Source organism: Misgurnus anguillicaudatus, chromosome 19 (genome assembly GCF_027580225.2).
Source record: "Misgurnus anguillicaudatus chromosome 19, ASM2758022v2, whole genome shotgun sequence".
Taxonomy (NCBI): domain Eukaryota; kingdom Metazoa; phylum Chordata; class Actinopteri; order Cypriniformes; family Cobitidae; genus Misgurnus; species Misgurnus anguillicaudatus.
Genome location: NC_073355.2, coordinates 42209730 through 42228236, shown reverse-complemented (window position 1 = coordinate 42228236; position 18507 = coordinate 42209730). Strand labels below are relative to the sequence as shown.

Below are 18507 nucleotides of genomic sequence, written 5' to 3'. Positions count from 1 at the left end.
TACGCAAAAAGGAACATTTTCATCATTTTCCCATCCTTATGTTGTTGTAAACATGTATGGATTTCTTTTTTCTGATGAACACAAAAGAAGATATTTTGATAAATGATGGTAAGCACACAGTTGATTGTTACCTTTGACTTCTATAGTAGGAAAAACAAATACGATGGAATTCAATGAGTACCATCAACTGTGTGCTTACCATCATTTATCAAAACATATTATTTTGTGTTCATCAGAAAAAATTAATTCATACAGTTTTAGGACAACAAAAAAGGAGAAAATTATGACAGATTTTTAATTTTTAAACTGTCCCTTGAAAGAAAGGTAAAACTAGCTCAGAGATGTCATTTATTTTTATTGAACATTTGGGACTCAAATGATTAAACACTTTTGAATAATAAGCTGCTGATATGAGACCACATATGAAACAATAATATGTTGAGCCACAGCTAGTGATGGTCTATGGTTTGGAAAACCCTACCAATGCGCCACTGGTGCTGCCAGTCCTTCCAGTGCCCTGCATAAGCCTCCCAGTCTCTTGCTATTAGAGGAAGATCGGACAGAGCTTTATGTAAAGAAGGCTGGTCACAACCCACTCGGTAACAATTAGATAACAGTGGGAAACATTCCTGTTCCAGCGGGACAGAGGGAATGATGCAAAAGCCAGATCCCCCTCAGTGATGTTTTAAGTGGAATTTACATAAATTGAATAACCCCAAAAGGACTTACTGCATATAGACGTCTCTGGGATTACAAAGATGACATATTGGGCTCTGCCAAGAAATAAAGTCACTAGAACGTAATCAATTAATATGAATAGTAATTATCTGTGACTTACTGTTAAATTTCCTGATTTGTCTTCGTGGTGTTTCCAGGAATATTTTTGCATGAATTTGTTTGCTCTGTAGAGGAGAGCGTGGACACATGTAATGTAGAACGAAAGTAACAAAGTGATTTTCTCAAAGCCCTGACTACATTTGCATTCCAAACTATGACAACATGTTAAGCACGCAACTCTTGACGCAAACATTGTACTTCGATCATTGTTTACCTCCAAGTGCACCAAACATGACATCTAAATCCTTATTTATTTGCGTATCAGTGTCACGATTTCCAGACATGAGTGTTTTCTTTGTGCTTCCGTTAAACAGTACACATGACGGGCACGCACATACACAAACACACGAGTCAGGAAATTTGACGCGCTTTTTGAAATTCTTATAAAAGTATTTGGTATTCTTATTGCAAGCAGCACATCTAAACACTTATTTATTCGCGTCTATACGTATATCTCCGCACAGCAAGTTTATTAAACGCAGGATCACTCACATGTGCACACATGTCCTTTGTGCTGCTTTCACAATCGGCACGTGACGGAGCAATGACGGTGGCGGCTGTAAACAAACATTGATAAGTTGATCACACTTGTCCCTTGTGTTTCTACTATAATGATTAAAAAAGCACAAATAAGAGTCCAGACATCCATAGGCAGTTCTTCTTTTGAGCTTTTTAATGCGCAAAATTAAAACTCTAGCTGGCCAACCAAACACTAAACCTGTGTTCATTTTTACGATGGCCAAACAGTATTTTTACCATGATTACTATAGTATTTGTAGCCAAAAACTTGTTTTTAAATGTATACTTGTAAAAATTAATAGAAAATATAATACATTCCTATGTTAACCTTATCATGGTTTTACTTCAGAGAAAGTTACATTCCTACGTTCCTACAAGGCTCATTATGTGGCTCAATATGCAAGTCTTTTGTTTCCTCAGCTGTCAATCACTCATTATTTAGGAGCACAGCCAAGCAAAAGTGTCTTAGAAATTGTAAATCAATATGTGAATGAATAGGCAGAATGATTTCCACATCATTTTGAAGAAAAAAAACTATAGACTACTAAATCCTGTTTTTAAAAGTCTTGTGTTTAGAATGAGATTTGTGGACTTATATCAGTGACTTAAAAATGTAGCTTTTTCAAAAACCATGCATAAACATTTGTCTTAAACATGTACATACATGTTGCTCATATAATATTGTAGCCCAGTTTGTGCTGAACACAGTGTTATGAGACTTTTGCCATTATTATGATTTTAAGCAACTGAAAAAAGCACAAATGTCAGTGCCCTAAAAACCCCTTAGACCCCAGAGGGTTAATTAATATAACATTTTGAATGGGTGCATTTGGTAGATGATTTTATCCTAAATAACTTACTATATAGCCTATTCGTACATTTACAATTGTCCATACACTGTATGTTTCCTAGGAATCTGACCCATTGTTCACGTCATGCTGCTCAACCAGTTGAGCTACAGGAGGTCAATAAAGATAAAATGGAAATTGCATTTATATCACCATAGATTTAGTACATAGTTAATCAAAGTAAGCAAACACTAGTGTAGTGCATTATGTAATGATACTGTATGATGTCTATGCCACCAACAAAGACAACAAAGTCTTTGCCTACATCCCAATTTGCCTACTTATACTATGCCCTAAAAGCACACCTACTGTGTTTGTTATGGTAAAGTGTAGACATTTGATTGCTTTGAAGAGATGGGACATACTAAATCTAATTTCGACTATTAGTTAATACTGATTGTATGTGAATTGGGATACACTTTAAGTGTCCTGTGAGTGTTTGTAAGTTCATCAGGGTGTTTTTACTGTGAAGTGCAGGTGGGGGGGGGGGGGGGGGTTACCCGAGTGGCAGGAAGAGATAGATTAATCTACAAGCTAATTATAGGATCAAGGCTTTATCAAAAAGCAATACTGGTAGATGATAGTTTGTGATTAATATATTAGTGCTTTATTACTTGAACTTTCCAAAAGTAAAGATGAATAAATCTTAACAGCAAATTTAAAAACAATCAATGAAAGCTTTAATCAGATGGATTTAAGAGACACTGTATAAACATCATCTGCTCAAGAGTGAAGTGTCTTTTATTCTCACAGTTTATAGACGCATTTTTGTTCTTTTCTGATGTGATCTGTCGGATGTTTTTGTCATAAACAGAGGGAGAACAAGTGTGCCGCACAAGCCCTGAAAATTGAAGCCAAAATGTCTCGATCGGCCCCCAGTGACTGGTCCGAGAGTAACATAAAAGTGAGTCAAAAGTAACAACTGTCATGGGCTTCCCAGACCTTTTGTACTAGACTCAGGTCTGAGTGTATCTGGCAAGGCCATGACAGTATTATGTTCTGTGTGGGGACATGTGAAGTCATATAGTATGTGTGGCTTCCACGTGTTCCCAGTGCTTTGTGGCTGTCATGGTCGTCTGACCTTGGTTATGTTTCAGGTCGGATGTTAGAGGGCAAGGTTATGGCAGCATTGTGTTTACGTGGGGACACGTGTTTTTTCTAGGGCTGTCAAAAGATTAATCGCGATTAATCGCATCCAAAATAAAAGTTTGTGTTTACATAACATATGTGTGTGTACTGTGTATAATTATTATTTATATATAAAAACACACCCAATCATGTATATATTTAAGAAAAAAATGTTATATTTATATATAAAATATTTATATTTATATATAATATAAATTATAGAAATGTATATACAGTATTTAAATGCAAATATTTCTTAAATATATACATGAATGTGTGTGTATTTATATATACATAGTGTTTATACACAGTACACACACATGTGCTGTGTAGACACAAACTTTTATGTTGGATGCGATTGATCGCGATTGATCTTTTGACAGCCCTAGTTTTTTCACATCATGTATGTGTGACACGTGTTCCCAGTGTCTTGTCACTTTCACCCTACTCCCTTATGTACTCGTGTCTTACGTGATTAATTATGTTCACCTGTTCCCCATTGATGTGGTGTCTTTATAATGCCCTCGCGTTCTCTGTGTTGTGCGCGTTCATTGTCTAAACTCAGTGTTCATGTATTCCGTGTTGACTGAGACCTGTTCCTGTTGTTCCGGTGTTTATGTTTGTGTTCCATCACAGTATTATTATTTCATCCTCTGTTTTACCCCCACGTGGGTTTTTGTGTTTATACTTTAAATAAACTTTTAGTTTATTTATTACTTAAAGCTCACGTAACACACGCTGTTTCTGCATTTCTGATATTACCTATGGAGTAGTATGACATCCTTTATATCTCTGAAGAGTCTTTAGTTTAATCAGATTTATAAAAGAAAGATTAGCTTTACCCAATCTTTCCGATAACGTACGAAAAAATGAAGAAGGAGAAGTAATAACACGGGAGGAGCGAGTACGAGTCATGCAACACTATACAACACTGTTTTAACTTATGATTCACTACATGTTCGTGTCATTTATATAATATACACGCGCCTATTTCCAACATAAGACAGAAGTCTTACTTACCACGTGTAACTCGTCATGAACCGGTTCTGAAAATCCACCGCATCAAACACACACGCAAAACTCCGCTGCTAATCCGGATAATAAACTATATCCATTGTTTCCATAAGGCTGGATGTCTTCTCCTTACATCCAAAAACACACTTCTTGTTGTGCCATTGTTGACTTTTGAAATTAAACAAAGCTGAGTGGCGTGATAAGCTGTTAGCAAGCTCTAGCGTCTCCCGCTGACTGACGGCTGGGCGGGGTTTTCCGGGGGAAGTTTTCCGGCGGAAGCCCATATAAAGAAGTGATACGTATCGAAAACCCCTGAAACGTCAGTTAGAACCGTAATCGAAAAAAATTAGCCGAAACTTGTACGAACCCTGGCGAAGTGCATTCGGCACAGAAATACTCTGAAACACGCCCAACTGCATTTTTGACACTTTGCCTACGTTTAGCATGAGAAAACAACTCTATAACTGTGTTAATAAGTCAGAATGCTTGAAATACCATTAAACCCCCCCTTTAAGTCGTGTCTGCGTGTGGGTTCTCTCTTTTTGTATTACGTATCGTGACAGAACGAACGCGCCTAACTGAACCCAGCAGACAACGCCACATGAAGTGTGCGTCGGACCCGGAGTGGTGGTCCTCTATTTCTAAGCAGACGCTTTCCGGCAGTGGTCCCTTTCCACCGCAAAGGGAGCTTCCCTTCAGAGACTATGCCCGGGCAGTAGAAAGCAGTAAGGGGTGTTACCCGGAGGTTCTTGCCAGTGCTTACCTGGTGGCCGGGATGAACGACCCTCCGCCGATTCGGGAGCGAGGGGACCTGCTTCATTTGCCTTATTGGGACTTGGTTGACCGTCTCGACCGCCGACAGCAACCACAGAGATCGGCCGAGACGGTCATATCCAGTTCACCCACATCCAACCCGAGGGGCATTATGACCGGGGCGATCAGGCTGGGGAGGTCGACTCCCGTCCCTCCGGTACTGGAGACCACGCCCGCACCAGAGATCCGTGCCGCATTACCGGGCTCCAGAAGGAGGAGGAAAAAGACGAAGGGTGCTTCGGAGTCGCTGACACTACCGGTGCAGCCGGAGACACGTCACCCGCCGGCGCAGCTGGAGACACGTCACCCGCCGGCGCAGCCGGAGACACGTCACTCGCCGGCGCAGCCGCCTGCGCAGCCAACTGTGCAACCCGGACCACGTCACCCCTCTGCATTTCAGCAGAGTTTTGGGACTCACTGTTATCACCCCAGACGTTATTCCCATCCTGTTGTTGCCCCACCCCCCTCCCTTATTTGTTATTTCTGTTAAATCATCCCAACCCTTTCGTTACTTATGTTTGTTTGCCTTTGATGTTTATTGTAATGTTGTCGTGGGTGTCTTCTGTTGTTCAGTCTCTTGTTCCTCGTGTTTAATGTTTTTGTTTTTTGGACGTCTGGTATCCGTCTTTAAAGATGGGGGTACTGTCATGGGCTTGCCAGACCTTTTGTACTAGACTCAGGTCTGAGTGTATCTGGCAAGGCCATGACAGTATTATGTTCTGTGTGGGGACATGTGGAGTCATATAGTATGTGTGGCTTCCATGTGTTCCCAGTGCTTTGTGGCTGTCATGGTCTTGCCTGACCTTGGTTATGTTTCAGGTGGATGTTAGAGGGCAAGGTTATGGCAGCATTGTGTTTACGTGGGGACACGTGTTTTTTCACATCATGTATGTGTGACACGTGTTCCCAGTGTCTTGTCACTTTTACCCTACTCCCTTATGTACTCGTGTCTTACGTGATTAATTATGTTCACCTGTTCCCCATTGATGTGGTGTCTTTATAATGCCCTCGCGTTCTCTGTGTTGTGCGCGTTCGCTGTCTAAACTCAGTGTCGAAGTCAGTGTTCATGTGTTCCGTGTTGACAGAGACCTGTTCCTGTTGTTCCGGTGTTTATGTTTGTGTTCCATCACAGTATTATTATTTCATCTTCTGTTTTACCCCCACGTGGGTTTTTGTGTTTATACTTTAAATAAACTTTTAGTTTATTTATTACTTAAGTCGTGTCTGCGTGTGGGTTCTCTCTTTTTGTATTACGTATCGTGACAACAACAGTGCAAGCTGGATTGTTTCTTATTAAATTATGACCTTGTAAATATGTAACTCCAGACATATTTTGCCCTTTCTATTTGCAATATATATATATATATATATATATATATATATGAAGAGTTTGGTTCCAAAACGCAATAAATCCATTTTGACAAATTTTGGTAAAAACGTGTTTTCTATACCAAGAAAGTGACAAGATGAAAACAACTATTTTCTGTTACAAACTTTCACACAGCATCTTTAGGTTATAAAAACATAAAAAATTCAAATCCATAAGTTGATTTTCAAAGATTTATTATAAAAACGGATTATTTTTTCCACAAAATGCAATAAATCCATGACAAGTTTTTATTCAAAATGCTATAAAACTATTGAATCAATAGCCTATATAAATGTGCATTCATCTTTGCCATGTTATATTCATTTAGTTGACTAGTTGTACACACTAATTAAAAATATAAACATTAATGTTATTAATCAAAACACTTACTTTGTCATATTAGGAACCCTGTCATTGCGGTTACTTGACGTCTTCGCTTAACGTCTTTCACAGAGATCATCTGTAAAATGTTTTTGGTCCTGCTCGATTTTCGTTGACTTTGAGTAAAATAATGGAAAGTTTTTCATAAGATCCTCTGGGGTCAATGTGTTAGCATGAGAAGCTTGCTGTCGGGAGAACAAGCACCCGTCTCCCGAGTGCCTCTCAGGGAAAATATTAGATGCTGATGGCTTACGTTTCTTTCCCATCACAGAAAACCATCACAGGTTTAGCGATGCAATTAAAGTATTATTTTGTTTTGTTTGTTGATCACGTAGTACAAAGTAGATGAGGAAAACCAGGACTCTGTGTACTCAGCGCGTCCGCCATTGTTTGTTTACATTGCGTGAACGGTGGGCTGTAATATCAGAAATGGAGTTATTGCGTTCTGTAAAAAAGGGGAAGTGGCGTTTGTCGCATTTTGGGAAAAAAGGGAGAAAAGATGACAGAATAACACGGCGGATATTGGATTTTGCGTAAAATTAAGAATTTACTTTTAACTACTGACCTGATATAATGCTGATTTTGGCAGTAACTCATTTTTTTCAAAAATGGCGTTTATTGCGTTTTGGAACCAAACTCTTCATATATATATATATATATATATATATATATATATATATATTAATTTGCATTTTTATTTTAAATTGTAGTTTAATCTGATGTCTCAAAATAATATTGTTTCAACAGTATGAACAATATAAAAATTTAATTAAATTATCATAGTAGAGTTTTCCAAAAGAATGCAACATTAACCCGGATGTTTTTATGCATAAATTCAAAACGTTGAATTCATAGGTGAAGGATGTGGAAAAGCTAAGATATGGCTAAGAAATGTTTTAATAAATGCTGTAACACAGAGAAAGTCATCACCTTAGCAGCGGGACAAAAGGAACAAGTGCTACCTTTGCCCCAAAAGGAATTCCTTAACCCTACTTTAAAACTGAACAACTCTGAGAACAGATAAACTTTAGGATATGTTGTTGAATTAAAATGAATGTAACATAAAATTAGAAAGACAACTTGTAATTAGATAAAAATCACAGCTTTAGAAATTTTCGCAGCAATGCGCAGCATTTTTGTCAAATCAACATTTTTATGTTGCTTTAACTTAAAGATTTAAGTTAAACAGTTTCAATTTGATTTGATTAATGATGACAACTTTTTTACTTAAAATATATTAGTCAACATTAGAAGTGGATCAAAACCTCTTATAAAAGTTGTTTTAAAACCAATTCACATTCTTGTCCTTGGACAACTTTGATGAACTTTTCCGATTCACTTCCAATGTTGACTATATTAAATTGCAAAACCAGGTTGTTTCAACTTCATGCTGCATTTTTTTTACAGTATACTTTCCATGCCCGAAAAAAAGCTTTTCATAACTTCGGTAAACGATGACCAAATCACAAGGTAGAGTTTCTGGAGTTGCGTTCTGAAGATGTTGTTATGGCTCAGAATGCAAATCGGAATGTAGTCAGGGCTTTTGAGAAAATACGTTCGTCCTACACATCCTTCTTCCCTGAGCAAACAAATTCATGCAAAATATGACTGAAAACATCACGAAGACAAATCCGGAGACCCGACAGCAAAAGTCTGACTCAGTTTGAAGGCTTTCTTATTTCTTCATATCTAAAGTATACTTATATGTATATGAAGTGCTTTCAAGGCTTACAGTAAGTCCTAGACTAAAACACATATCTGAGCTGTCTCAAATGAAAATAACTTGCACGTATAGATTACACCAGTGTCATTGATTTGTAAGATACAAACCAGTAATGTATTTTTTAAGGCATTTAAAAATGCTTATTTTAACTAAAGCCTAGTCCTGACTTTAGCTAAGCCTCGTCCAGAGCCGGCGCCAGACCATAACGGGGGGCACGCGGATTCCAACGGGGTGCACGCAATTAGCAACAATAACTTGAAAAAAGACATGAAAACAACAAATACAGTGCAAGCACACACTCGTACAACTGTTACAGACTGTCAGCGGCCTAAGTAAAAGCCGTTATGAAAGCCGCTTTACCATAATCACATCGCAATGCTGTTAACGGTCTATAGCCACACTTCACACTTCCTGTAGATTTGAAAATTCCACCTCGACCTCTAATCTCCGAGTTTCAGCCAATCGTTGTTTGCATGAACTCAGATGAAGCAGGCGGTGCTGGTTCGTTCTAAATGTTCGAATATCCATATTTTACACGATCCATAAAATGCAGCGAAAAAACACGTTGCTAGTATCAAGTCACAAATATGCTAAAGCCTAATGACGCATGAGACCCGGCAATACAACCAATCAGAGAAACTGGTCTATTTTTATTAAAGAAAACATATATCAACTATATTTTCCTCATTTTATTACATTAAAAGTCATGAAACATTCAATGTTTAATTTATTTTAATTATTCTTGATATATATTAAATTAATCAAAAACTGTGTAGGGGGGCACAACAACCTGTTTGGGGGGCCACAGCCCGCGAATGCCCCCCCTTGACGCCGGCCCTGGCCTTGTCTGTAAAATTGAACTTATATATAATTGTTTAATTGATATATTTGTTAAAATTTAAAAAATGTATTAAGCACTTGCTGATAGTAAGCCTTTTTAACGTTTTCGGGATTTTATTCTCCTACATCAGCTCTGTAGAAGAGCGATAATGAAACTTCCAATAAATTCCAATACTTTTTATCATTTCAGGAATGATGGTGTCAATGTTAAATGCGCGCAAAGAAATACGCTTCACTGGTGCAAAATAAATGTGAAGCGACCTGGTGTTTCCCATAAAAACTCCAGCAGTGTAGATTTAACACTGGTGATTTGCTGTGCATGCAATGCTTGTCAATGGTCTATAAAAGATATACAGAATGCATACCCCTCAACCCTTTCAACCCCGTATTTGAATCTTTCTTTAAAAAAATCCCAATGGCAATATTTGATGTTTGCTACATTCACATCCAGTAAAGCAGGATATAACAGTATATCTGTAACATATCACTCAAACGACACCCAACAATAAAACAGCAACAAGAACAAAAGCTTCTTGATGGAGGGTGGAGGATGACGAACTGAGTGCAAAACTACAACCGCCACCTGCACTCAGCGCACTTTGGTGGTTGGAGGAAAAACACAGACATTCTGGATTCGGACAACAATAAATTCACTGAGTACCTCATAAATTATGAAAAAACCTTATGTTCCCACGAGAAACAATTATCGTCCAAATAGGGCTATGGTATAAATCTATCTATCACCATTTTAAAGAGCAGTGAAGAAACCCTGCTTGGCTCCAAAGCAGAAAGCTGAATATGCGCTGCACCCGCTACAGTAGGCGTAGCAGTCAGATGCAAATGCCGCATGCCCATGTGCACTGGCTCTTTTTAGTTACACTTGAAGCAGATTGATATCTCACAGAAGAGATGAAGATTGTCGTGTTTGCTCTTCTCCTCTCAGCTCATTGTGAGCTGACAACAGCTTTGAAAAGAAAACATTTTTTTTTTTTACTAATGCCACGATATGGACAAAAGCTCACACTGCAGGTGGGCTTAGTGGTTCATACGGATACAGCTGGGTTGGTCTGACAAAGATCTCTACAAACAACTGGGAGTGGAGTGATGGAGGAAATAAAAGTTTTATCCCCTGGGGACCAAGGCAACCAAATGTTCCAGGCGATGACATCTGTGCTGCAGTTCAAAACAGGGTTTTGTATGACTACACCTGTATTGATTCATACCGTTATTTCTGCTACAAGTGGGACACTGAACTGATTGTGGTTAAAGAGAATAAGAGCTGGGAGGACGCGTTACAATACTGCAGGACTCATCACACTGATCTGGCCAGTCTGCCAACAGATTTACATCTCATCCAAGCCAAACAAACTACTGCTGAGACATCAAGTGTGTGGACGGGTCTACGGTTCCTGGCAGGCTCATGGTTCTGGTTGAGTGGGGCGTATCTGGGATACGTTAGCGCCTGGCTGCCAGTCTGTCCTGCCAATTACACTTACTGTGGATCTCTAAACCTAAAAAATCAGAGCTGGGAAAACAGAAACTGTATGGAGGAACTTAACTGTGTGCTATTAGAGAGGATGGTGAGTATTAAAGGCGGAGTCCACGATGTTTGAAAAACGCTTTGGAAAAGAAGACGGGCCGACTACCAAAACACACTTATAGCCAATCAAATCAACAGAAGGTCCAGATTCTATTGGGGTAGGGGCGTGTTTGTTTAGGTGATTTCAAATATCAACATTGTCTTTCAAACATCATGGACTCCGCCTTTAAAATGTATAGATCAATGCTATATGTTATGTTCATGAAGTTATGTTTTGATTTTTTTGTGTGTATATTTAGTGTTTGCTGAATATAATGCTATTTAATACTGATATTCTTGTACAATACCTTAGAATGCAATACTGTATGTTGATCCTCCACTAACATCTAGTTTTTGTCTTGTTTAAAGGGTTTAAGATCACATGGGAAAACATGACAAAATATTTGTTATGTCTTGGTAGCTATTTATTCAAAATAGTAATATGGCAAAATAGCAAAACATAACTATTTATATAGAAGTAGTGCTTATGGGTATTATCTGAACATAAACCTTCTGTAACTTGATGATAAATATAAATAATAATATGTATGTATGTGTGTATATGATTATGTTAGCATATAATTAGCATTTGGCATATAATGGAGGCTTGTTGAGTAGTAAACAGTTATGTATTAGATTAAAAATATAAACAACTGGTACACAAATATTGTAAGCAAGATAATGCATTACTATATATATCCTTTGAAATACAGTAGACTCATACCATGTACCTATCTGTCAAAAAAAGCAACCCCTTCAGACCTTTTTTCCCCCGCAGTCTTCATCGTGGAAAAGCAGGACCTATTGTAAATTTTTGTTTTTGCTCTTGGCTAATCCAGATCTGTGTTGTTGTTGCTGTTTCAAAGAATGTATTTCACTTTGTGGGTCTAGTGTCGGTTCAGCAGAAAAATGTGGATGTCTGCCTTTCTCTGTCTGTTTATACAGCAGACGTGAACATACCTTATGACGTATGATGTTTGCATGAACAGGATGCACAGTGGTATGCAAATACACATTTATCCAGTCATTGCGTTTGGAGTATAGTTTGTTGTTTTATGTGTACACATACATGCATGGTTGAATGCACAGCTATGCAAAGCATAGTTTATTTGACTCGTATGTTTACACAGATGTTTGACGCACAGCAACAAAATTCAACGCATCTCCTACATACTACACTGTAAAAAAAATCCGTAGAAATTGCAGCTGAGTTGCCGGTAATTTACCGTAGATTTAAATTTATGTTATTTACTGGCAACATTTTGTTCAAAGTTAAATGAACATTTAACATTTACAAGTCTTTGTCTTTACAGAGTAAAACTAAAATAACAGCATGAAGCAAAACATTCTGGGAAACAAAATCTGAAGCAAAAAACAGAAAAAGGTTGATGATGATTTCTGGTTCCCAGAATGCTTTGCATGAGGCTGTTGTTGTATGGTTTTATTCTGTAAAGATAAAGACTTGGTAATATTTAAAATTTATTTAACTTTGAACAAACTCTTGCAAGTAAATAACATAAATGTAAATCTACGGTAAATTACCGGCAACCCAGCTGCAATAACATTGAAATTTTTACGGACTTTTTTTACAGTGTACATTCTCCTGTACACACATTCCCGACCTTGGTGTACAAAGTATGCACAAACCTACAGTGAGTGCATACTATTCTGATAACAAAATTTTCATCACGTCCACTGTACGTGGACCCTTGCTCAGCAAAAAAAAAGGGGTCATGGAAGTGCTCAATATAAAGTAAAAACTGAATTTTTTTACACCTGTAACACCACAGCCTGATGTGCAGAGGATTTGCGTTTTTAATTAAAGATTACAAAAAATGTAAATTATACAAAATGTTGTCAAAAAGTATATTTGCTGAAATATATTTTGGAAAATGTTTACAAAAATATATTTTTAACCAATATATTTTTGGCCATTTCTTTAGATTTTTAAAAATAAATCGATTTTAAAGCAGTGGTCTCCAACCTTTTTGTGAGGAAGGGCTACCACAATGGATAAAACAATCTGAAGGGGTACTTTTTATATAGTATACTCAAAACTTTTGTCTTTTCTTTTATTTGTTTATATGTTTTATCATTGTTTAACATGTTAACATACATAAAATAAGCCAACCTTATTTAAAAATGTAAAAAAAAAATATTAAAATTGAGGCTATTAATAGAATGTGCGTTGGCGGCACCTCACAGACTCTGTTGACTCTCTGGGTGAGACCACTGTTTTAAAGCATTTAAAATCTATATTTACCCCTCCATATATTTCAAACCCAGGAAATATATTTATGTCGCATAGGAAAAAAACTTTTTATGTTACAAAACTTAAAAAATAACAGGTTTAAATAGGTTTAAATTACACATATTTTAACTTTAAAAATATACTTTACTTGTGTTTAGCATATTTTTAAAATATATTTTGGCCAAGAATAAATTTCTTGCAATATGGATTGTAAAATTAGAAATGTATTTGCTTGCCCTTAAAATACATTTTGAAATATGTTAAAACTATATATTTTTCTAACTGGATGACACTGAATTTAACTTATTGTATGTATAGTTTAATTACCAACAACAAATAGTACTTGTAATTGTATTTAGTTACTGACCTAAGATCAGTATAAGGAATTTCTATGGCAAAAGTTTATTTGTACAGCACATTTCATAATTCAGAGTGCTTTACAGAAGTGAGAAAAAAACATGATAGAAAAAACGGTACAAATAAGAGACATTTAAAATTACAATAAAAACAAAGAAATTAAGTATGATTTTGTAAAAAGAGAATCTTTAGAATTAGTCATAAAAATAGCCAATGTAAGATTTGTGCAAGAACGTTTGCTATCTGAGTAGTTAAGTGTATTTATTGCCAAAGTATGTTAGATAAGCTTACTTCTGTGCGCATGCGCCATTTCTGTCAGTCTTCGTCAGAGAGACTGATTCAGCAGCAGGTGCGAGTGGGACTGTAGCCAGTGTGTGTAAAGTGTTTGTGAATAAGCAAATGTAAGTTGTCTGTTTATTTAGTATATAATGAATGTTAGTTATGGAGTTTGTAAAGTATTAATACAATGTTGTCCTGATTTTAAGCAATGAGTTTTTGTCACTATTAAAGCCATACGTGAATGTGCTAATTATGTTCAATATTACTCATTTATGGTATATCTCTAATAAACATCGTTCGGTTTGTATAGGTGATCACCACATTAATAACTTAAATGCTTGCCATTTGACCTTTTTATAAGCAGTATTTCTGATTATGTTTAGTTAATTTAAATTACCTCAGGAATACGTTTTTAGTGTTTTGCCGTTTCTGACCAATAGGTGGTGGTATTGCATAATAATGTTATTGTCTGTATGCAAAATCTTTTAAGTTATTCTCATTTAGTCTAGGGAACTTCTTTCAGGAGAGAACTAATGAAAAAGTGTTTGTGCAATAGTACTCAATGCATATTTGGACATTTATATATATATTTTTTTCTGTAGACCACATAAAAATGCACATAGAAACTTCTTTTATACGACCTGTAACTTTGTGCGCTGCTGTGTTGTTAAATGGCAAAGAGTCAAATTAAACCCTATTGCATAAAACTAATGAAATTAAGTGTGTTTCACCTAACACAGTCAAACTATTTCAGTCTTGCTATTGAACAGTATTTGTCAGTAATAGTTATTTTGGGCAAAACATGAATAATTGCATTGGAGGTGAATTTCGTTGACGACTAATTTTCTTCATAGTTTTCTTTAGATATGTTTTTACTTACAAAAACAAGATGATAACTAAATAAAAAGTAATCCACAACACCTAAGCACCGTGAGAGCAACCCAACATCAAACTGCTTCATATGCTTTTTAATCACTCCCACAGCACCCCTGTGCTACACGTTGACCGGCTCATGTGGCATCGCACGAAGTCGAAGACACAGCCAACGTCTAACAGATGGTGAGATAACTTATCATCATTCCCTATTAAACATGACATTGTGTTGTGTGTAACACCCCTATACCAGGATGCAGCAAAGTTTAACTCAAACAGTTTTGTGAGGTCATATCCGCAGCCCAGTGGTGATTACAAATAGGGGTGGATTTAGTGATTAGCAAATTCATGTAAAATCCATGCAAATTCATGTATTGGGGCCCCAACCTATGGCGCCTTTACCTAATATACTTTTATGTTTTGTCTCTCAAAGCACACAACCTAAAGGTTACCCAAGTTTCAGGCCCCAATGATGTTGATATTAAATAAGCCATTTTCACACAGACATTTCGGAAAATACATGGAAAACGCACCCAGGATTTTTCCGGGATTGTTAGATTTTTTAGTTCATTAACACTGCCAATGATTTGCCGAAATCTGTGTGTGCTTTCATGCAGATAATGTCCTGGAAAGACACGTGACCTCTTTAAAGTCCTACACTTTCTGCAGTGTCTGAAGTTTGCATATTTATCGCGTGCATTGTTGTTTATGATAAGATTATAAAGGAGCGCGTAATGCGGCATTCTATGCTGGTAAATGATCTGCAGCTTCAGAGTGGATATTTGAAATGCTCTTTACAGTTAATTTGACAAAATTCTAAATGTTATCATGGACATTAGAATCAGTGGTCTCTTGATTACAAAGTGACAGTAATAAGTTATGTATCAGTGTTGTCCTCAAAGATTACTGCAGGTACAAAGTATACACTTGCCCTGACACCAGTGTAATAACATGTAGGTAGTACCCTTGGCCATCCATTTGGCCAACAGTCCGTTATTCTGCATTCATACAATGTATTCAGAGTATTCCACAAACCATGTAAGGACCTCCTGTTTATTAAATTGACATTGGGAGTTTTGGCATCCCAAGACCATTCTGACCATGTTTTCTGGATGTTCCACCTGCTATTTATTTAATGCTTTTTACTACTAGTTTTGTGGTCTGCCTCAAAAAAGGGATCAGAAAGGGCCCACAATCTAGGGGCCTCAACTGCTGACATTTAGGGCACCCAGGAACAAGGTGACAAAGTCTCAATGTTGAAAGTGTTTGGGAAGTGCCCCCAAAAACAAAATGAAATATTCATGAAAAATTAAAGGTTTGAACTTTTTTTTGACCATTTGACCCCTGAACGAAGCCACATTGTTGCAAAACTTCTCCATCTGCCAGAGGGGCCCCTGACTAGAGAATCACAACATTCGTGGGTCGTTCGGGCCTTTCTGAGCCTTTTCCACAAATCTGCTAAAAAAATCCCATTCATATAAATTGAGGGTGGAATTCTCCAGGAAGGCGAGAGGGGCCCCAAATTGTAGTTTCTGGCCCTTCGGGAGGGCCCAGGGGACATACCAAGACTGCATGTCTCTAGAGCCCTGGAATTTTTTTGCTCTACTACAAAGAAATGACTCACACAGTCCTCTCTGTCTTAAAGCCTCTTAGAGCTTTGTCAGGATTTTTCAGGAAGGCGGGAGGGTCCCCAAATTCCAGATTCTGGCCATTCGGGGGCCCTGGTTGACATACTGAGACCGCATTAGCCATGGGAAGATTTTTTTTCTCAGATTAAGAAAATTTGCAAGCAGGCCTCTTTGTCTCATGCCCTGTCAAAACATCTTGAGAGAATATCGATGCAAGGAACTTTTCATCGCCAGGGAATGTTCTAGGGCCTCGGGTGGTGTCTTAGGTTCCCCTGGAGGACCAGACCCTAAAATCTCGAGTTCCCGCAACCTTTTGTGGGAGTAGTAGTTTATCCGACTGACAGGAGGGATCCAAATTGGCAGTACAATCCATCGCACTGACTATGCGTCCAAATCAGCTGACAGATCACAATAAAGCTCTTGGCCTTAGATACACAGTATAAGCTATATGTCATGATTGCAGTACATTTTTCAAAGAAGAGGAAGATAAGACTTTATTAAAAGAGCAAGTACCAGCACCAAGAAAGGTAAGATTACAAGCACCAAATCCACTTACCAGGCGAGAGCTTCTAAGTCAAGTCTCAGGGCTGTATGATCCAGTAGGCCTGGTGACTCCTGTCCAACAAAAATGTGTAATACTGGTGCAAAGAGCCTTTTAAGAGGCCAAAGTCAACTACGGCCCAAACAAGAATACTTGGGATGCAGCTTTATCAGAAGGGTTCCGGGAGGATGCAATAAAGCTTTTGGAAAAGTATGTGGAGCTGGAAGAAATAAAATTAATTAGACCCTTGACACTGGCTGATGCTGTTGCTGCTGAACCTTTTGTTGTCACATTCTCTGATGGCAGTGAACATGCATATGGGGCAGTGTTGTATCTGCGTTGGAGCTGTTATCGAGGCATAACTGTGAGGCTTGTGGATTTCAAGGCTAAATTGACCCCCCTCAACTACAAGGGTGACAACGTAAAAACGGAGATGTGTGGAGCTGTCTTTGCTGCTCAGCTAAAAAAGTACTTCTAAAAGCATTGTAGGATTCAAGTTGAAAGGTGGTACCATTTGGATAATAGTCGGAAAAAATTTGGGTAAATACTCTCAGTGGCAGTCAGGTCCAAAATCTTCAGTCTACCAATGAGTGAGTGGCCAGTTAAGTCTGCTAAAGATGTTGCTACTGTAGCCAGAGAGAACATTACCAAGATCCAGAAGAAAGCATTTGTAGCTGCAGTTACGAGAGCTCAGTTAAAGAAACAGGAGCCGGACTAGAGTTCAATCCAGTTGGAGTCGAGAAGACCACCCGGGGAAACAGCAGTTCAAAAGTTAATTCATATAAAGAGATTCAGCAATCTGTCAAAGCTGATCAAGACAGTGGCACTGGTTTGGAGAGCTGCAAAGAAGTTCCTTCAAAATAAGGCGTTGGACAATCTTTTTTTTATTTTTTTTATTTTTTTTAGGCGTTGGACAATCTAAAGTGGGAGGCGGTATCAGCTGCTGGTATTATCACTCTCAAATAAAGAGAATATGCATACAGGGACCTCTGTTTGGCAGTGCAAAAAGGTGTAACCTTCTCAAACACCACAATAGCTCGACTGGTTGTCTACAGAGACCTGGAAACTGGACTTCTGGTGTGTGGCGGTGGAGTTCAAGTATTTAATGAGGACCTCAAGACTGTTCCCCTCTTGCCCTTTGATGCCTGGATCGCAACTCTGTTAGCTTGTGAAGCTCATGATGAGGGACATGATGGAGTGGCAGGCACCTTACTAAGGATGAGAAGGAAAGCATGAGTTTTGAAGGGGAGAAGAATTGTTGACCAATGCATCTTCAGCAAAAAAGCAAAAGCCAGCCAGAGCATGCCAACAAATAATGGGGAACTTACCTGAGGAGACAATGAGACCTGCTGCACCATTTGAGTTAACTGCGGCTGATCTTTTTGGACCCTACCAAGTAAAGGATGATGTTAAGAGAAGGGTGTCAATGAAAGTCTGGGGAGTCGTCTTTTGTTGTATGGCAAGTAGAGCCATTCATGCAGAGCTTGCCAATAGTTTATCTTCATAGAGTTTTCTATTAGCATATCA

General features: G+C 37.9%; 2 long non-coding RNA genes across 2 annotated transcripts in view; one reads left to right on the top strand and one right to left on the bottom strand.

Annotated features, from left to right (window-relative positions):
* Positions 1-18507, bottom strand: part of LOC141351159 (uncharacterized) — a 346935-nt gene that overhangs the window by 208692 nt on the left and 119736 nt on the right. The gene's annotated exons all lie outside the window — the stretch shown is intronic.
* LOC141351102 (uncharacterized) overlaps positions 13963-18507 on the top strand; it is a 34563-nt gene continuing 30018 nt past the window's right edge. The window contains exons 1-2 of the long non-coding RNA XR_012359300.1: positions 13963-14060; positions 14923-14997. This is a non-coding gene — a long non-coding RNA (uncharacterized lncRNA). The remainder of the gene's footprint in view (positions 14061-14922; positions 14998-18507) is intronic.